The 22,586-nt window shown below is 34.5% G+C and overlaps 1 pseudogene; it reads left to right on the forward strand.

The window, feature by feature from the left end:
* LOC126032197 (60S ribosomal protein L12-like) overlaps nt 1–22,164 on the forward strand; it is a 97,106-nt pseudogene extending 74,942 nt beyond the window's left edge.
* The last annotated feature ends 422 nt before the right edge of the window (nt 22,165–22,586 follow it).

A 22,586-nucleotide genomic window follows, 5' to 3' on the forward strand; every position in this document is an offset into this window, starting at 1 on the left:
GAATATACTTTACCCTAAATATGATTTTTAGGCTAGAAAACTCAGAAAATAATTAGAACATTAATATTTATTTCAATATTTGAGGTTTTTTAATTTTTAAGGATTAACAACACTAATTAAGAATTAATATCTTGTTTGAGAAGCAATACTAGGCTTTCCTTAAAATTTCTTTTACAATTATGTTATTATTAATCACCATAAAAATAGACAAAACAGGGGCCTGAGTGAAAACTAACAGTAGGGGTAGGGTATTTGCATGGGACGGACCTGAGACAGACCCAGGTTTGATTCTCAGCATCCCATATGGTCCCCTGAGCCTGCCAGGAGCGATTTCTGAGTGAAGAGCCAGGAATAATAGTCTGAGTGCCATCAGGTGTGGCCCAAAACAAAACAAAACAAAACAAAACAAAAATATAAAAGAAATGAGTTCAAGGCTTACATATTTGTTAGACTTTACTTGTACATTGTAATAGAGGGGTTAAAAAGATGACAATCAGTAGAGCTGTCAACTGCTAATGCAAAGCTTAAGTTTAGAATATTGAAATAAATCAAATTATTGAAACTCCAGCTAACACAGATATGTTTAAATGGATCATGACAACCCTTTGTTGAAATACAGTTCTTTCAGTAATAGGACATTTTTCAAATAAATTGTATTGTTTCAAAAAAATATGTGAATGAGGCCACTTCTAGTTCCTATATGTGTTATTTACGGATGCAAGCCATTTTTTAGAATGCTTCATCAAAACTTAATGTAAATTTTGTTTAAAAAATAGCTATTATGGGGCCAGAGAGATAGCACAGCGGCGTTTGCCTTGCAAGCAGCCGACCCAGGACCTAAGGTGGTTAGTTTGAATCCCGGCTTCCCATATGGTCCCCTGTGGTTGCCAGGAGCTATTTCTGAGCAGATAGCCTGGAGTAACCCCTGAGCACTGCTGGGCGTGACCCAAAAACCTAATAAAATAGCTATTACAATTATTACTATGGAAAATATAAAAACATAGAAAATACACATAATAAATAGAAGATAGAATAGACCTCTAATTCACATTTATCAATTATTTTTATTTATCTGGCATGTTATGTAGTTTCAATCTCCATTAGTCTATGCACAGCAACAATTACTATATTAAACTAATAAAACATAGGAGAATCTGTGGTTTCTTTCTCTCCCCACCCCCTATTTATTAAATGTTGGTTTACATAATTTTTAACAATTTACTTTTGGGTACATAATATTATATACTTAAACCTATCACGAAAGTGTCAGCATCTCTCCAATAATGCATCATAGTACCACATCACCCCTTTAGTAAAGTAAGTTTTACAAGTCAACTCTCAGGATCTGTTACCATTGGTTTATAGTTTTTAGTTATTCAATTGTTGAAGAGCATCTTGGTTGTTTCCAGAATCTGGCTGTTGTAAATAGCGCTGCAATGAATATAGGTGTGAGGAAGGGATTTTTGCATTGTATTTTTGTGTTCGTAGGGTAAATTCTTGTAAGTGGTATAGCTGGATCATATGGGAGCATAATTTCCAATTTTTGGAGGAATCTCCATATCGCTTTCCATAATGGTTGAACTAGACGGCATTCCTACCAGCAGTGAATAAGAGTTCCTTTCTCTCCACATCCCTGCCAGCACTGTTTGTTCTCATATTTTGTGTTGTGTGCCAATCTCTGTGGTGTGAGATGGTACCTCATAGTTGTTTTGATTTGCATCTCCCTGATGATTAGTGATGAGGAGCATTTTATCATGTGCTTTTGGCTTTTTGTATTTCTTTTTTGACAAAGTGGCTGTTCATTTCTTCTCCCCATTTTTGATGGGATTAGATGTTTTTTTTTTCTTGTAAAAAACATCAGTGCCTTGTATATTTTAAATATTAGCCTCTTATCTGATAGGTATTAGGAGAATTGTTTCTCCCACTCAGTGTGTGACTCTTGTATCCTGGGCACTATTTCCTTTGGCTGCAAAAGGTTCTCAGCTTAATATATTCCCATCTGGTGATCTCTGCTTCCATTTGTTTGGAGAGTGCTGTTTCCTCTTTAAACATGCCTTTAGTCTCAGTGTCATGGAGTGTTTTAACTACATGTTGTTCTATATACCATATGGTTTCAGTTCTGATATCAAGGTCTTTAATCCATTTGGATTTTACCTTACTACATGGTGTTAGCTGGTGATCTGAGTTTGCTTTTTTGGGAGTGGCTAACCAGTTGTGCCAACACCACTTATTGAAGAGGCTTTCCTTGCTCCATTTAGGATTTCTTGCTCGTTTATCAAAAATTAGGTGATTGTATGTCTGGGGAACATTTTCTGAGTACTCAAGCCTATTCCACTGATCTGAAGGTTTGTCTGTAATCTAATACCATTATTTTTGCTAACTATTGCTTTGTAATACAGTTTAAAGTTGGGGAATGTAATGCCTCCAATATTCTTTTTCAAAATGTTGCTTTAGCTATTCGAGAGTGTTTATTGTTCCAAATGAATTTCAAAAGTGTTTGATCTACTTCTTTGAAGAATGTCATGGGTATCTTTAGAGGTATCACATTAAATCTGTATGATGCTTTGGGGAATATTGCTATTTTAATGATGTTAATCCTGCCAATTCATAAGCAGGGTATGTGTTTCCATTTTTGCATGTCCTCTCCTATTTCTTGGAGCAGGAGTTTTCTTTGTATAGGTCCTTCACATCTTTGGTCAAGTTGCTTCCAAGATATTTGAGTTTCTGTGACAGTAATGTGAATGGAGTTGTTTTCTTAATGTTCATTTATTCCCTATCATTATTGATGTATAAAAAGGACATTGATTTCTGTGTGGTAATTTTGTAGCCTGCAACATGCTATATGAATCTATTGTTTCTAAAAGCTTTTTGGTATAGTCTTTGGGGTTTTCTAAGTATAGTAAAATGTCATCTGCAAATAGTGAGAACTTAACTTCTTCCTTTTTTATCTGGATTCCCTTAATATCTTTTTTTTTTTTTGCTGGTCCCTCTATCAAGTACTTCTAGTACTATGTTGAATAGGAGTGGTGAGAGAGGACAGCCTTGTCCTGTACCAGAATTTAGAGGAAAGACTTTTAGTTTTTCTCCATTGAGGATAATATTTGCATTGGCTTGTGTAGATGGCCTTCACTTTATTGAACAAGGTTCCTCTCTTGCTGAGAGTTTTTTATCAAGAATGGGTGATGGACCTTATCAAATGCTTTCTCTGCATCTATTGATATGATCATGTGATTTTTTTCTTGGTGCTAATGTTGTGTATTATGTTGATAGATTTATGGATGTTAAATAATCCTTGCATTCCTGTGATGAAACCTACATGATGTAGTTGATGATATTCTTGATGAGGCATTGGGTCCTATTTGCCAGTATTTTGTTGTGAATCTTTGCACCTTTGTTCATCAGGGATATTGGTCTGTAATTTTCTTTTTTGGCTGTTTTTGGTATTAAGGTGATGTTGGTTTATTAAAAGCTATTTGGAAGTGTCCCCATTTTTCAATTTTATGAAAGAGGCTGTCCAGGATTGGAAGTAGTTCCTCTAGAAAGGTTTGAAAGAATTCATTAGTGAATCCGTTTGGGTCTGGGTTTTTGTTTGGGGGCAGACATTTAGCTATTGTTTTAATTTCCTTAATAGTTATGGGGATGTTTAGATATGCTACATCCTCCTTATTCAACTGTGGAATATTATAATTGTCCAAGAATGTATCCATTACTTCTAGGTTCTCATGTTTAGTGGCATAGTGTCTCAAAGTAGCCTCTGATTACCCTTTGAATCTATGCAATATCTGTAGTGATCTTCCCCTTTTCATTTCTAATACGAGTCATCAAGTTTTTCTCTCCCTCTTTTGTGAGTTTTGCCAATGGTCTATCAATCTTGTTTATTTTTCCAAAGAACCAACTTCTGCTTTCATTGATCTTTTGGATTTTTTGGGTTTCCACTTAATTGATTTTTGCTCTAAGCTTTTTTATTTTCTTCTGTTTCCTTTTGGTTCCTTTTGTAGATCAATTTCTAATTTTATAAGCTGTGTCCTTACTGAAATGATTCATATTCTGTTGATTCAAGGCTTTCATATTGCTAGTTCAGATTTGTTAATAAAACATGTTCTATTTAATGTGAGCTCATTCCTCTATTTTTTTTTTTATTCTTGGCACTCTATTTACTTCCTTGGTTTCTGTGATACTACTCTATTTTAGATCTTTAATCTAATCTTACAGATTCCTTTCAGGTATTTTCTCCTTCCTACTGTCTTGTAATTTGATGATTACTACTGGTGTTTTAGTTTATTTTCTTTTCCTCTTCTGATTGAGTTTTATTAAAATTACAGCACTTTTTTTTTATCACAAAGTGGATTATGACACATTCGGTTAAAACCTGAAATTAATTAATATCTCTTTAAATTCAAATCACAGAAATATAATATAAAAACCATAAATTTTAAAAAGTTTTGGTTCAAACATTCAAGAAAATCTTACAAAAGATTTGATTAGATTGGAGAAAATACCAGCAAACTTCTCTGAATTTCTTAATTTCCTAGTCTTGTTTACTCTGTATTAGACTACTCTAAATATACATTAATGACCCAACTGGAAACAACAAAAACTGCTCTCTTACTGCATTTTCACCAGCACATAGCTATATATTTTCATTAATCTGACTTAAGTTATGTATTTAAATTTTTTGAGGCACCATGTTTTACAATAATACTCCTAATAATTGAATTTTGTGCATACAACTTTCTAACAGCATACTCTACAGGAAACAACATGGTGTCAACTTCTTTCCTCTTTATGTCAGCATGCTCTCTCTCTGCTATTCTTTAACTCAATCTGTGGTAATCTCATTTGTATGGACAAGTTCTCATCTTCTGTTGAGATATATTATATTATATATTAATTATTATATAATTATATTTAATATAATTAATTATATAATATATAATTATCATAATAATTATATAATATAATATATGATATAATATATTATATCATATATTATATATTATATAATATATATTAATTTTTTAATGCCTCACATATGAAAGAAATCATTCTATAACTTAACTATACCTCTTCTTTAGGCTGACTTTACTCAGCCTGATAATTTCTAAAACCATCCATATAATGGCAGATTGCACAATTTCATCATTTCTTCATCTCAGTTCAAAGCTATTGTGTATATTTTTTATACAGTCATATGTTTTTGGATACTTTGTTTATGAATTTGGGCTATTGTAAGTATTATTGTAGTATACACAAATGTCAAATGCCTTTTGGGAATAAATTTGGGTAGAGATGAAAGTGGGTTCAACTCTTCCTGTAAAAATATATGAATACTTTTTTAAAATCTAAGTATTAAATTTCCAAATAACCCCCAAATCCTACAAATAACCCAAAAATCTAAGTCAAAAGTTATATACTCTTAATCCTAATAGAGACGGCAAATTCCTTGATTATGAATCAACAAGACTCAGTCACTTAGAAGATTCACAAATGGAAATAAAGCAAATCTCAAATAAATAAGTAAAACTATGAAAACTTCAAAATATGCAGTATTATTTTATTATCCCTGGTCTAAAACCAAGGCCAATTCATGAATAGTGATATTTTAAAATCAAGTCTAAGTCAAGATGCTTTATATTTTTTAATTCACAAATATATTTTATTTGCCATATTTTAATAATACTACTGCACTACAATGCCACTTAAAAATAATCCAAAGTTGGGGCCGGTGAGTGGTGCCAGAGGTAAGGTGTTTCCTTGCAAGTGCTAGCCAAGGAAGGACCGCGATTCAATTCCCCGGCCTCCCATATGGTTCCCCCAAACCAGGGGCAATTTCTGAGTGCTTACCAGGAGTATCCCCTGAGCATCAAACGGGTGTGGCCCCTCCCCAAAATAATCCAAAGCATATCTCAAACTTCTACTTATTTGGAATTGGAAAGATAGGACAATGAATATGGCACTTACCTTGCATTCAGCTGACCTTGATTTAATCTCAGGTTTGATCCTCAATATCAAATAAGGTCCCTAAGCACAGAGCCAGGAATGTCTTGAACACAACTAGGTGTGGCTCAAAATATCAGGCTTAAAAGTTTAATTTACTTATCTGTTGTAAGCCAACTAATCCACTGAATAAATTGATCTCCAAATTTCCTTATTTTTTTTAAAACTATATTTAAAGTTAAAACTTGAACCAATCAACCTAGGGTTTTACAAATGTGTCACCTATTTGCTTGAGTGTCTTTGAACACAGAATCACTTTGTCCTAGAATAACCTTTCTTTATCATCTTTTTAAAGATATTTCAAAAGATTTATTTTTTTTAAATTTTTATTGTGGTCAAAATGAATTACAATTTTCTCACAATATTATTTGAGGACCACAGTGACAATGAGTGAGGAGCATTCCCACCACCAGCTTTGTCCTCCCTCCACACCTGTTACTATCATGCATCCCACATATACCTCCTTTACCCCCGTAATGCTAGTGCAACTGTACCACCTTGTACAGCTTTTTGTAGATCGAGTATAGATTCTGTTGTCATTGACTTTGGATTTGGTACTCACGTCTGATCACTTTTTTTTATTTTCCATATCTCTGTATTATTATTTTTCTTATTTATAAATATAGTTAATTTACTTATCTGTTGTAAGCCAACTAATCCACTGAATAAATTGATCTCCAAATTTCCTTATTTTTTTTAAAACTATATTTAAAGTTAAAACTTGAACCAATCAACCTAGGGTTTTACAAATGTGTCACCTATTTGCTTGAGTGTCTTTGAACACAGAATCACTTTGTCCTAGAATAACCTTTCTTTATCATCTTTTTAAAGATATTTCAAAAGATTTATTTTTTTTAAATTTTTATTGTGGTCAAAATGAATTACAATTTTCTCACAATATTATTTGAGGACCACAGTGACAATGAGTGAGGAGCATTCCCACCACCAGCGTTGTCCTCCCTCCACACCTGTTACTATCATGCATCCCACATATACCTCCTTTACCCCCGTAATGCTAGTGCAACTGTACCACCTTGTACAGCTTTTTGTAGATCGAGTATAGATTCTGTTGTCATTGACTTTGGATTTGGTACTCACGTCTGATCACTTTTTATTTCCAACAAATGAACATTTGACTGTCTGTCCTTGGTACAAATTTGGGGAAGATGAAAAAAAAAAAGGCAAACAAAAATGAGAAAAACTAGGAGTCCGTCTAGGCGTTATAAATATCCATTTAGAAAAAGGAAGGGAAAAAAGAAGAAAAAGGTAGTAAAACAAAAGAAAACAGAAACAAAAAATAAGGGAGTATCAACAAGATTACAAAAAGAAATAACACAGAATAAACCTCCTCCTCCTCCTCCTCCTCCTCCTTCTTCTTCTTCTTTTCTTCTTTTCTTCTTTTTCTTTTCTTCTTCTTCTTCTTCTTCTTCTTCTTCTTCTTCTTCTTCTTCTTCTTCTTCTTCTTCTTCTTCTTCTTCTTCTTCTTCTTCTTCTTCTTCTTCTTCTTCTTCTTCTTCCTAATTTCTAATTATAATATCCTAATTTATTGTAGACTTCATATGTGTTTTAAGCATTGAAAAGATAATTTCCTTTGTAAGGAATGTCAAAAATATTCATGATTGCTTTTGGTATTATAAATGCTTACTTGATGAAGAAACTGTGGAACAGTGTAGATGGGCTTATCCAGGATTCATGGATCATGTTTGTGGTAATATTAGATGAATGAAATTTTGATCTAGTTATTAATAAATTTAAATGAGAGCGACTCTGGTATTGACATAGGAATCCAAATCATTCTATTTTATCCATGATAAAAGTTCTCCTTCTCCAATCAAAGAAAGGTATTAGTGAAATGAATGAGAGTAATTAAATGTAATTTAGTCATGCAAATGAGTTTAATTAAAAGAAATCTACCCTTTAATAACTTCAGGGGAAAATGCAGTTCCTTATGGAGTTTGAAATTTAGTTAAGCTCATAAGACACAATAGCTGAACTGATGAGACCACACTGTTGTAATCTGCTTGTGTAAATATTGACACATGTAGCATTTAGTTTGTCTCACAGTGATAATACTTGCTCTAGGCTTCTGATGAAATCTGGCATTTATAATTATTAAAAGATGCTTGCTAAAAATGCTTTTATCCATCATGTGTATTCTGTGAATAAGATTACTAAGACAATTGACCCCCAAAAAAGAAATCATTCATTAGAGTTTAAGAAATGAATACTCATTCAACACAGAATTCAGCGGCATGGTGGACAAATATTCCTTGATATAATTTTGAATTCAGGTCTAGTATTTGATTATTTTCATTACTTTGTGCATGTTGTTAGAAGTCTGAATACATTGTTTGTATGTGACTGAACAATTTTCAGTCACGTACAAAATTATATCAAGGAAAATATAGGCAGAATACTTTGTTAATAAACTTATAAGTTTATTTAATGATAAGTGCCACTAGTCAAGCAACTGAAAGCAAAGATATTTAAAAAAAAGAACTTCATCAAAGTAAGAAGCTTCTATAGTACAAAAGTTCAGCAAAAAAAGGACACTCCACCAAAAGGTAGACAATATCTGTCCACCACACATATGACAAAAGGTTAATAGATAATATAATATGGAGCAATGGTAGAACATAACATGAAAAAAACCCCACAACTATATCATTAAAAAACTGGAGGAATATATAAATAAAAACTTCCTTAAAAATATATACATCCAAAACTTGTAATCAACATAGTGTTTATGGACTATTAAAAAAGATGAAATAATGCAATTTATTGCTCTTTGGATGGATCTGTAGAGTAACAAGCTGAGTGACATTAGCTAAAAGGAGAGAAACAAATACAAAATGACCTCTTTCCTATATGGTTATAAAGAAGAATAGTAAGGGATTAACAAATACCCAATGGCAACATAAACATAGAGCAATTTATCACAGGGCAAAAAGGCAAGGATGTAAAGGATAGGGACTCGCAATGGTGAAATGAATTTGACACTACTGGAGGGTGTGGTGCTGGAATGTTTTATGCATAAAATAAAATAGAAAACTTTGTAGTATCACCCAGTAGACAGTACTTCGAGCCTACTCATGCCTCTGCATCAAAAGATCCCTATTGATGGGGCCATGTGGAGTACTGGGTTTCAAACCTTAGCAGCACACAAGGCAACTGCCTTACTACTGAACCTTCAATCCAACAACCTAAAATAAAATTATATTTACAAATATAATGAAAAAAAAACTAGAGAAAGGATTTAGCAGTCTCCCCAGAGAGTAGAAAATGACTCATTAGAAATAAATGAAGGAATCAGGACTCTTTAACTACATGTTGGAATTTTAGTTTACCTCAGGAATATATTAGAACAGGATGTACGATGTAGAGGTAGGGACTCATCAATTTCAGAACGTCATAGGCATTTAGGCATAAAACATTATAGTACAAGATCTAAAAGAAAAGAAGGCCGTGCTCTTTTTCAGAGCTTTAGTAGTGTTATGGGTATAAATCACTGGCTTAATTTGAAAAATTTCAGTGAAACTCCCCTGCTAATCCAGACATCCAACAGGAGAACTTAAAGCATCATCCTTGGTTCTGGTTCTTTGTTTGCAGATGTGACAGAGATAGCAAAGTGTTTGAACAAAGGAGTATCATGTATATAATTTGTTGAATAATTTGTGGTAAAGGGGAAGGCTCTGGCTTAGAACAGTGGTATTGAGAACAAAATAAGGTAGAGTTCTAAAATTTAGCTTCAGACTATAGATCTGGATTTTAGTGTCAAACTGGACAGTGCTGATCCATCTATTCAACCCCTAAGTTTTACTTTTTTTCCTCCATCTTATTTTACTGAATGATTTATTTTTATGATATTAATTGCTTATTTAAGCATTATGGTTACAAAATTGTTCATTATTGAGTTAGTCATACAATGTACAACATCCTTCACCAATGTTCTTTCCTGTTTTTAATGACACCGGTTTCCATTCCATCCCCCACTCCCTCCACCACCACTTGTCTCTAGGGCAGGCAATTTGCCTCTCCCCCCCCCACTTTGTGGTCTGCACTATTGTCAATGGAGGAGTGCCTTGCATGCCACTCTCTTGCCTTTCAGTACTGAGTTATTTTCTAGAGCAGTCAGTTCCAACTATCATTGTCTTAGTAGATCCTTCTCTACTTTAACTGCAATCACCTTTCTTTTGGAGAACTTCCTATCCTGGTCTGGATAGGAACTTTTAATTCTATTATCTAAATATGACCTTTAATTCTATTGTCTCTGAATATTGTTACAATGCTGTCTCTTGTTTTTCTTATATGTCTTATATATCTATCTCTTTCCTGCTGGGTAATTTTACTAAGCATGATTATCTCCAGTTTAATCCATGTATAAGCAAATTTCATGACTTCACTTTTCCTAATAGCTATGTAGTATTCCGTTTTGTAAATACACCACCAAAGTTTCTTTAGCCACTCATCTATTGTCAGGCACTTGGGTTCTTCCAGATTCTGATTATTGTATTGTGCTGCAATGAATATAAGGGTTCAGAGAGCATTTTTGCATTGCATTTTTGAGTTCCTAGGATATATCCCTAAGAGTGGTATGTCTGGATCATATGAAAGCTCAATATCTAGCTTTTTGAAAATTGTCCATATTATTTTTACCATTTTTCATTCCCATCAGCATAGAATGAGAGTCCTTTTCTCCCCACACCCATGTCAGCACTGATTGTTCTTGTTCTTTGTGATGTGTGCTAGTCTCTGTGCTGTGAGATATCACATCATTTAATTTGCATCTCCCTGATATTTAATTATATAGAAAACTTTTCATATATTATTTTGCCATATGTAATTCTTTTTGTAAATGTATGTTCATTTCTTCTTCACATTTTTGTTAGGGTTAGATAATATTTTTTCTTACAGAGTTCAATCAGTACCTTGTATATTTCAGATGTACAATCCTTTATCTGATGGGTATTGGGTAAATAGTGTCTCCCATTTAGTGGGTGGCCTTTTTATTCTAGTAAGTTTTTTATTTGAAGTGCAGAAGATTTTCAGTTTAAAGCATTCCCATTTGTTTATCTTTGCTTCCACTTTCTTGGCCAATAGTGTTTTAACTTTGAAGATGCTTTTATCTTTAATATCCTGGAGTGTTCTGCTTCTGTTTTCCTCTATCTACCTTATGGCTTCAGTTCTGATATCACGCCCTTTCAATCATTTTTAATTGACCTTTGTGTTCGATGTGAAGGTGAGGTTTGAGTTTTATTTTTTTTTTAGCATGTAGTTGGTCAGTTTTCCCAGCACTACGTTTTTTTATTCTTAGTTTTAATTTTTTAATATAATTTTTATTTTAATCATAGTGGCCTACATATCATTGACAATAATATTTTAGGTACATATTAACATAAAATCAGAGGAATTCCCATCACCAAATTGTCCTCCCTCCACCTCTGTTCCCGTCCTACCTCCCATATCCTCCTCTCTCACCCCGGGGGTTGCCAGAATAAGTGGTCCCCTCTATGCCTAGCTGACTACTTAGTGGTCCTACACCTGTTTGGTCTTGGTACCTTCCTTATTTCCAGCTCTATTTGGGAGTCAGGACAAGATAGTTCAAGTTATGTGGTTTTGTTTGAATAATAATAATAATAATAATAAATAATAATAAATAAATAAATAATAAACTGGGAAAAATCAAATACGCGAAAATGGGCAGAGTCTTTCTTTTTTATTTATTTATTTTTATTTATTTATTTTTTTGGGCAGAGTCTTTCTGAAAGCTCTCATACTATTTTTGAGAGACGAAGGGGTTAAAGGAGGTGGAACACCACAACAGTACAAAAAGAAGTGCCAAATAAAACATCCAGTGAACACTCCAACAATAAAGATAAGCACCACATAAAGGCCATGGTCTTGAGATAAAAAACATGGCAGAGCACATAAAGGAAGAAAAGAAAAGAAGAAAAAAATAAATATGAACGGAGACAACAACTTCAATAACCACACCAAAACAAATAAATCGGCAAAAACTAGATAAATAAATAAAAAATTGTGCTTTTTTGCCATTTTTCTTTTATTTTTTCTTCCCTCCTGCACAGGCACAGTGAATATTGGGGTCATTCGAAAAGAAATTCCCTTGGCCTAAGAGAAACAGGGTTTCTCCACCCTTGAAGAGTATTGTCATGGGATTAACTATAGACTCCTTTCAGGTTCATTTACTCTCCCCTTGGCTTAGTTTTAAGTTTTTTGTTTATTTTATTATTATTTATATTTTTAATATAGATCTTTATTTAAGCACCATGATTACAAGCATGTTTATAGTTGTGTCACTTGTTGAAGAGGCTTTCCTTGGTCCACTTTGCATTTCTTGCTCTTTTATAAAAATTAATTGTTCATAAATCTATGAGTTTATCTCTGGATATTCAAAAGTTTATTCCATGATTTAGGGTCTGTCTTTATTAGAATATCAAGCTCTTTTAATGACTACCACTTTATAATACAGTTAAATTTGGGGAAAGTGATTCCCCTGAATTTTTTTTTTATTGCCAAGGATTGCTTTTACTATATGCTCAGGCATTTTGCCCTTTTTTTTTTTAAATATCAACTCCTTAGATGTGGAAGCTTTTTATTGATAAATTTTGAAAATATGTTGCATCATAGATCCTAGTATATTGTAGCTATTAGGAAAATATTTGCTCTAAGTTTGTAGTAAGGATCTATAATTGTGAAAGCTAGTGTGATGCAGGAAGCAAAACTTTAAAAAAATACCCCTGTTACCTCTGTTTTGTTTTATATTACTTTCTTCGTAGCATTTCATATTCCAGTTACTCTAAACTTTCTTTAGAGCTATTAATCCTATGTTGAATTATATCCTAAAATAATCATAATCTATCACTATTTCCACACAACTATTCCTTACTTCCCTACAACTCACCAAACTACTCTTATTTCTGTTCCCATTTTCCCACCAACTTCTTTCCTTTCTTGAAGTTCAGTCCTTTCTCAAAGCAACCTCTCTAGATTTCATAGGTTTGATGTGAATAATATGTTTTGATCTTCTTTACAACATTCCATATCCCCTATTGGAGAAAATTTCTCTCTAAATTATCACTAATTTCATAGTATCCATCTATTTCTCTGACAATCTCTGTATATGTTCATTAAAAAGTGTGTTGACATCTTTTAACAGTAGTACCTAATTACAAAGCACAGGAATTGGCATATATGGGGACTAAATACATCAATGTTTTAAGAATATACTGTTAGGGTTATTCTTTAAAGATCAACTTCAAACAATTCTGAAATATAGAGAAAATAAATGAATAAAACATTTATGTGGTGTAGTCTCAAGAATATTAGTAGAAAATTACCACTCATTGTGATTATACAGTTTTCTTCCACAAAAAATGTGGTATTCATAGTGGCAAGGATGGAGGAGTTTGAATTTGGTTGTAAATTGAAAGTAGATAATCTTTAGAGTAATTAAAAAAACTAAATAGAGGTGCATAAGTGAACAAAGAAACAAATACATATATAAATGAATCTTACCCAAAAGCTAAGATGAAGACAAAAATAATTTACAATTTAATTGCTCTATTTATAAGATAAAATATTGAATATTGAAAATAGTACAACTATTTTATAAGAATTAATCTTAGCAATTAATTTTATTCTTTAAAAATATAACTTTCAACAGTGCATGTATAAAGACTGGGTATTATAATAGGTTAAAGGGCTATTTAGAACACTGCTGCTCACAATTATGATTTGTATTTTCTTACACAAAGTGCTAAGGGGCTACAGTGTAGATCCTGTTCTGCTTGCTAAGCAAAGAGCCTGTCTGATACGACTGCCTTTACTAGTGAGGGGGCATTTTTCTTTTTCGTTTAAAGACACAATATGAGAGGGAGTAGGTTGGTTGCCTTGCACAAGGTCCATTGGGGTTCAATTGATCCCAACAGCCCATTCATCTCCTGAACCTGTCAGGAGTGTGCTCTTGAGTGCAGAGCCCAAGACCTGAGCATAGCTGAGTATGGATCCCAAATAAAACAAAACAAATGCAAACACTTAAACAATAACAAAAACAAAACAAGACACAATATGAACAATAAAAACCTATATTCATGAGGATAGGAAATTTAATCCTAGTTTACTATCTAAATTTTAACTTCTGAAATAGTACTTTTACACTACCAGCAAAATCAGTTTTAGGCTAGGGATATATTAAGATATTATAATGAATATGGCATAGTATGGACATTAATCTTTTTATGACTTATTTAATAAAATGATGCTAGTACAGAACCAACTCCAAACTCTCTTAAAAATTTTGGGAAAATATTGAATCAAAAAGCATTTTAATTCATTTTATCGCTGTAAATAAAAGTCAATCATCTGTAATGCAAAGTGAAATGATCAGGAATATCAAGAAGAAACGTGGGAACTACTTTGAATGAGAGATGGATAGAAAAAACATAATTATATGGATAAAGTAAGATCAATATTTTCTGTTTATGTTCATAGCAAATATTTTTCTGTTTTCTTTTTGTAAATGGTTACTTTTATCACTATTTTGTACTTTTTTTATTTAAACACCTTGATTACATACATGATTGTGTTTGAGTTTCAGTCACATAAAGAACACCCCCCTTCACCAGTGCAACATTCCCATCACCAATGTCCCAAGTTTCCCTCCTCCCCACCCGACCCCCGCCTGTACTCTAAACAGGCTCTCCATTTCCCTCATACATTCTCATTATTAGGACAGTTCAAAATGTAGTTATTTCTCTAACTAAGCTCATCACTATTTCTGGTGAGCTTCCTGAGGTGAGCTGGAACTTCCAGCTCTTTTCTCTTTTGTGTCTGAAAATTATTATTGCAAGAATGTCTTTCATTTTTTTAAAACCCATAGATGAGTGAGACCATTCTGCATTTTTCTCTCTCTCTGACTTATTTCACTCAGCATAATAGATTCCGTGTACATCCATGTATAGGAAAATTTCATAACTTCATCTCTCCTGACAGCTGCATAATATCCCATTGTGTATATGTACCACAGTTTCTTTAGCCATTCGTCTGTTGAAGGGCATCTGGGTTGTTTCTATAGTCTTGCTACGGTAAATAGTGCTGCAATGAATATAGGTGTAAGGAAGGGGTTTTTGTATTGTATTTTTATGTTCCTAGGGTATATTCCTAGGAGTGGTATAGCTGGATCGTATGGGAGCTCGATTTCCAGTTTTTGGAGGAATCTCCATATTGCTTTCCATAAAGGTTGAACTAGACGGCATTCCCACCAGCAGTGGATAAGAGTTCCTTTCTCTCCACATCCCCGCCAACACTGTTTATTCTCGTTCTTTGTGATGTGTGCCATTCTCTGGGGTGTAAGGTGGTATCTCATCGTTGCTTTGATTTGCATCTCCCTGATGATTAGTGATGTGGAGCATTTTTTCATGTGTCTTTTGGCCATTTGTCTTTCTTCTTTGTCAAAGTGTCTGTTCATTTCTTCTCCCCATTTTTTGATGGGATTAGATGTTTTTTTCTTGTAAAGTTCTGTCAGTGCCTTGTATAATTTGGAGATTAGCCCCTTATCTGATGGGTATTGGGTGAATAGTTTCTCCCACTCAGTGGGTGGCTCTTGTATCCTGGGCACTATTTCCTTTGAGGTGCAGAAGCTTCTCAGCTTAATATATTCCCATCTGTTAATTTCTGCTTTCACTTGCTTGGAGAGTGCAGTTTCCTCCTTGAAGATGCCTGTAGTCTCAATGTCCTGGAGTGTTTTGCCTATGTGTTGTTCAATATATCTTATGGTTTTTGGGTCTGATATCGAGGTCTTTAATCCATTTGGATTTTACCTTCGTACATGATGTTAGCTGGGGGTCTAAATTCAATTTTTTGCAAGTGGCTAGCCAGTTGTGCAAACACCACTTGTTGAAGAGGCTTTCCCTGCTCCATTTAGTATTTCCTGCTCCTTTATTGAAAATTAGGTGATTGTATGTCTGGGGAACATTTTCTGAATATTCAAGCCTATTCCACTGATCTGAGGACCTGTCCTTATTCCAATACCATGCTGTTTTGATAACTATTGCTTTGTAGTAAAGTTTAAAGTTGGGGAAAGTTATTCCTCCCATATTCTTTTTCCCAATGATTGCTTTAGCTATTCTAGGGTGTTTATTGTTCCAAACGAATTTCAAAAGTGCCTGATCCACTTCTTTGAAGAATGTCATGGGTATTTTTAAAGGGATAGCATTAAATCTGTATAATGCCTTGGGGAGTATTGCCATTTTGATGATGTTAATCCTGCCAATCCATGAGCAGGGTATGCGTTTCCATTTCTGTGTGTCCTCTCTTATTTCTTGGAGCAGAGTTTTATAGTTTTCTTTGTATAGGTCCTTCACAGTTTTAGTCAAGTTGATTCCAAGATATTTGAGTTTTTGTGGCATTATTGTGAATGGGGTTGTTTTCTTAATGTCCATTTCTTCCTTATTACTATTGGTGTATAGAAAGGCCATTGATTTTTGTGTGTTAATTTTGTAGCCTGCCACTTTGCTATACAAATCTCTTATTTCTAGAAGCTTTTTGGTAGAGTCTTTAGGGTTTTCTAAGTAGAGTATCATGTCATCTGCAAACAGTGAGAGCTTGACTTCTTCCTTTCCTATCTGGATTCCCTTGATATCTTTTTCTTGCCTAATCGCTATAGCAAGTACTTCCAGTGCTATGTTGAATAGGAGTGGTGAGAGAGGACAGCCTTGTCTTGTGCCAGAATTTAGAGGGAAGGCTTTTAGTTTTCCTCCATTGAGGATAATATTTGCCACTGGCTTGTGGTAGATGGCCTTAACTATATTGAGAAAGGTTCCTTCCATTCCCATCTTGCTGAGAGTTTTGATCAAGAATGGGTGTTGGACCTTATCAAATGCTTTCTCTGCATCTATTGATATGATCATGTGGTTTTTATTTTTCTTGTTGTTGATGTTGTGTATTATATTGATAGATTTACGGATGTTAAACCATCCTTGCATTCCTGGGATGAAACCTACTTGATCATAGTGGATGATCTATTTAATGAGGCATTGAATCCTATTTGCCAGGATTTTGTTGAGGATCTTTGCATCTGCATTCATCAGCGATATTGGTCTGTAATTTTCTTTTTTCATAGCATCTCTGTCTGGTTTAGGTATCAAGGTGATGTTGGATTCATAAAAGATATTTGGAAGTGTTTCTGTTTGTTCAATTTCATGAAAGTGTCTTGCCAGGATTGGTAGTAGTTCCTCTTGGAAAGTTTGAAAGAATTCATTAGTGAATCCTTCTGGGCCTGGGCTTTTGTTTTTGGGCAGACATTTGATTACCGTTTTAATTTCATCAATGGAGATGGGTGTGTTTATTTTGTACTTTTTAAATAATTGTTATTGAAACCATTGTGAATTACAAATATTTCACAATTATATTTAAGGTACATATTGGCAGTGAATTAGCACAATTCCCACCAACAGTATTGACCTTCCTTTGCCCCTCATCATGCTTCCCCTGTCTTCACCCTTAGCTACCTGGACTGCTAGTATAACAAGTCCCTTTTGTGAATAGCTTATTGTAGTTTGGGTCTCTTAATTCTCTTGTCGTTGACTTTGGGTTGGGTATTTAGAGCTGATCATTTTTTTATTTTCACTCAATTTTTATGAGACTGCTTGCCCCTACTACCATCCACTTTTTTTCTCAATTTATGAGGCATGAAAAGCTAATTTATGTTCTATGGTTCTGTTGAATAAAAAAGTTGGGTAAGGATAAGCCCCTGTTTAAAAGCTATGAATTTAAATTTAAAAAGAAGAAAGAAATAAAATAAAAAGAAAAAAATTAAAAAATAGAAAGGGGAGCTTGTGTGGCAAGTTTTTATTTTTGTTTTTATTCTTTTATTTTTTTGCATAAGGACTGTAATTGGGGATATTAGAAAGGAAATTTCCTTGACTGTAATTGGGGAAATTAGAAAGAAAATTTCCTTGGAGAAACAGGGTTTCTCCACCCTTGAAGCATACTGTCATGGGATAAAGTACAGGCTATGGCCATGTTCATTGTCAAACCTAAGGTCTTTTTATGGTGCCAGGAAATATTCTGTTCAGTTTTGATCGTCAAAGTCAATCTTCTGTAATTAGAGATCTTGGTTTTTGCACAGGTCCTAGGACAAAGTCTAGGATAGAGTCTTTGTGGTTCCAGAAGTTCAGCTCAGTCATGGTTGTTGCAGCCAGTCTTCTGTTATTAATGATCTTGTTTTTTTTTACAGATCAAAAGATGGAGTGTCTCTGATTTCATCTCACCATTAGGAGATGAGGTTGTGGAACCTGCCCTTAGATCATATAAGGTAAAGAAATGCCACCCAGTTTCTTGTTTTTCTATATAAATTTGGCTAACCTAGATCTTTTGTGGTTCACACAAACTTTATAATTAATTATTCTAATTCCTAAAAAAATGATGTCAGAATTTGGATAGAGATTACATTGAGTTCATATAGTAGTTTAGGTAATATGGTCATTTTGATGATGTTGATTCTTCCTACCCATGAGCAAAGGGATGTTCTTTCAATATCTTCAATCCTTTTCAATGTCTTTCTAAAGCGTTTTGAAGTTTTCGTGGTATAGGTCTTTTACCTCTCATTAGGTTGATTCCTAGGCACTTGATATTTTTAGATACTATTTTGAACGGATGGATTCTTTTATCTCTTTCTCCTCTGCTTCATTATTTGTACAAAATAATGTGACTGGCTTTTGTATATTGACTTTGTAGCCAGCCACTTTGCTGTATTGGTTTATTTCTTCCAGGAGCTTTTCTCTGGACTCATTAGGCTTTTCTATGTACATCATCATATTGTCTGCAAATATAGTTTGACTTCCTCTTTCCCTATTTGGATTCCTTTGATGCCCTTCTCTTGACTGGTTGTTATTACTAAGACTTCTATGTTGAATAAGAGAGGAGACAATGGACAGCCTTGCCTAGTAACTGACCTTAGTGGAAATAGTTACAGTTTTTATCATTAAGGATTATATTAGCTGTGGGCTTTTAATAGGTAGCTGGCACTATCTTGAGGAAGGTTCCTTACAACCCCATTTTGCTGAGTGTTTTCATTATGAATGGGTTTTTGGAATTTGTCGAATGCCTTCTCTGAGTCAATTAATATAATTATGCGGGTTTTTTTCTTCTTTGAGTTGATGTGGTCTATGATGTTGACTAATTTGCATATAATGAACTATCCTTAGATCCCTGGGATGAAACTATTTGGTCATTGTGTATAATCCTTTTGATGTATTGTTGAGTTCGGTTTGCTAAGATGTTGTTGAGGATTTTTGCATCCATGTTTATTAATGAGATTGGGCTTGGTGGCACCTTTGCCCAGCTTTGGGAATGAACATGATGTTAACCTCATAAAAATAGTTAGGGAGGATTCCTGTTTTTTCAATGTTTTGGAAGACCTTGAGGATCAATGGTAGTGCTTCCTCTGAATGATTGTTAGAATTCACCTGTAAACCATCTGGTCCTGGACTTTTTTCTTATGAGTTTCTTTATTACTACTTCAATTTTCTTAGATGTGATTGGCCTCTTTAGGCTTTCTGTTTCCTCCTTATTAAGTCTCCAGAGATAATATTTTTTCAGGAATCTGTCAATTTCTTCTGGGTTCTCTCACTTCACTGATTACAATTATTCATAATAAGGCTTCATGATATCTTGTATTTTGAGGGTTCTGTTGTAATCTCTCCCCTTTCATTTGTTATCTTATTTATTTGGATGTTTTCCCTTATTTTCTTTGTGATTTTTTTTTTTGCCAGTGGTTTGTCTATCATGTTTATTAATTTAAAAACTCATCTCCTGGGGTCGAAGATAAAGCATGGAGGTAAGGCATCTGCTTTGCGTGCAGAAGGATGGTGGTTTGAATCTCAGCATCCCATATGGTTCCCTGAGCGCTGCAGGGTGTGATCCCCTCAAAAACAAAACAAACAACAACAAAAAACATCTCCTGATCTCATTGATTCTTTGTATTGTTTTTTTATTGCTATGCTGTTTATTTCTGTTCTGATTTTTATTATTTTTCTTCTACATATTGGATTTTTTGCTGCTGTTTTTCCAGATCCTTGAGGTGTCCATTTAAGGTGCTGATTTTTTCATTTTCTTTTTTCTGACATAAGCATGTATTGCTATGAGTTTCCCCCTAATTACTTAGTTTGCTGTGTTCCATTGATTTTGAGAGTTGTTTCTTCATTGTCATTCATCTCAAAAAATATTTTCATTTCTTCCTTTATTTCCTTTGATTTAGCTGTTATTGAGCAGCATGTTGTTTAATCTCCAGCTGTAAGATTTTCCTTACATCTTATTTTTATAGTAAATCTTGATCTCTGTTGTGATGTGGTCTTATAGGGTGCTTGGTATAATTCTTATATTTGTGACTTTATGCAAATCTTCTTGCCTGAATTATTTTGATCAGAAGATCTGGTTTGATTCTTATGTTACTTCTTTTGTACTTGAGGTTTTTTTCTCCATTTGTTTTTCTTCATGTTTAAAAGAGTTCATTTCTCTCTCTAGTTCTTTTTTTTTTTCCATTTGGATTACTATGTGTTGGTGTTGATCTATTAGGGTCTATTTTATTCAGAACTCTTTTGCCTTTGGATTTGTACAGGTGCCTCTTTCCAGAGGGTGGGAAAATTCTCTGCTATTATTTTCCTCATTACTTGTTCTTCCCCTTTCCCATTTTCCTCCCATTCTGATATTTCTATAAGTTGTAGATTATTTCTTTTGTCTTTGTTCATTAATTAACTTTCATTTGTATCTAATGTTTTGTCTCTCATTTCTTTGTTAACTTTTTTTGTTGCTGGCTTATATCTTGTCCTCAACTTCATCCATATGATTCTCTATGTGTGTAATTCTGCTAGTGTGGCTTGCTAGCATGTTTTTTTAGTTCCCTTATTTTAATTTCTATGGACTCTCATTTTTTGATAGATTCTTTAAGTTGGATAAATTGTTTGTCTACAGATTTTTTTAATATTTTTTAGTTAGTGATTCTTTGAATTCCATTGCTAGGACATTAAATGCTGATTTTAGGTCCTCATCTATGAAATTTTTGAGTTTTGGACAACTTGAAAATCTATTAGGATTTCTCTCCATATCCCCAGATGCTGGTTTCTTCCTTAGTTTCCCTATTGTCTTTGCATAGGGTAGGTTGGGGTGCTAGAATTTTAGTTTTTTTTTATGGTATGTTTGTGTAGGAAGTGGTTGGAGGTAGATTTATTTTAGGGATTATTTATTTGAGGTACACCAGTTTACCCAAGTATAGTAGAGATGTTAGAGTCTAGTTAGTTAGGTTTGGGGCCACATATTTTCTAAGGTACAAAATAGTTGAGCCTACTCTTCCTAGGATTGTCTGATATAGAGTTAAGTATCAGAGAGTTTTTTAGGGTATCGAGATTATGACCAGAGTAGGTACATACAGATCCCACTGATTTCTCCTGATCAGGATAAGCGTGGAACTTTGAAAGGTAGATGGCTGAGTCTGCAAAGGTGGAGTAATGAGCTTTCGGCTTAGAGGTGGGCAAGGTGCAACTTTCTTCGGTAGTCCCTAATCTGGGTTCATCTAACACCAACCTCTTCCGTTGTGCCGCCCAAATTTGATTCCAACGAAGTCAAAATCGTCTACTTGAGATGCACCAGTGGGGAAGTGGGGAAGTTGGGGCCATGTCTGCCTTGGCCCCCAAGATTGGGCCCTTGGGTTTGCCTTCGAAAAAGGTCAGTGATGATATCGCCAAAGGCCACTGGATATTGGAAGAGTTTAAGGATCACAGTCAAGCTGACCATCCAGAACTGACAGGCCCAGATCGAAGTGATGCCTTCTACCTCTGCGCTCATCATCAAAGCCCTCAAGGAGCCTCCCTAAGACAAGAAGAAGCAAAAAAAAATTAAACACAGTGGCAATATCACTTTTGATGCGATTGTCAACATAGCTTGCAGATGAGGCACCGGCCTTTAGCCGGAGAACTCGCTGGCACCATTAAGGAGAGTTGGTAGGTTGGTAGGTTGCAACATTTATGGCCATCATCCTCACAGCATCATTGATGACACCAACAGTGGTGCAGTAGAATGCCCAGAGAGTTAAGAAGTCCAAGAAATGCTTCAATAATGAATTTTCTGAAAGATGGGAAAAAGAAAAAAAAAGTGAGATGACGATAGCCTGCAAAGGGGGAAGGGGTTTGCTCCCTGTTCATCTTACCAACTATGACAGAACTGGGATTCTACCCCTGCAGCGACTGAGCTGCAGTGTTGGTGGTGGAAGGGGCTGCTTGTCTAGTTCAAGGTTGTCTCTCTCCTGTAGGTCTCCTGGTTTCCTGCCCTTACTGGCAATGGCAGAACTGCATTGACAGAGGTGCAGTGATGACATCACTTGCATGCAGTCTGAGGTCAAATCCCTTCTGTAAGTCCCCTGGGCAAGGTCTGATTTCTCCCACCTGTCCCATGGTTCCCAGCCCTTTCTGGCAATGGCAGAACTGCAGTGAAAGAGGGGACTGTTTTGTACTTTATTTTTGTCTGCTTGTTTTTTTTTTTTTGGGGGGGGTGGTTTTCTTAGGGGAGGCACACCC

Source organism: Suncus etruscus, chromosome 16, assembly GCF_024139225.1.
Source record: "Suncus etruscus isolate mSunEtr1 chromosome 16, mSunEtr1.pri.cur, whole genome shotgun sequence".
In the NCBI taxonomy this organism is placed as follows: Eukaryota; Metazoa; Chordata; class Mammalia; order Eulipotyphla; family Soricidae; genus Suncus; species Suncus etruscus.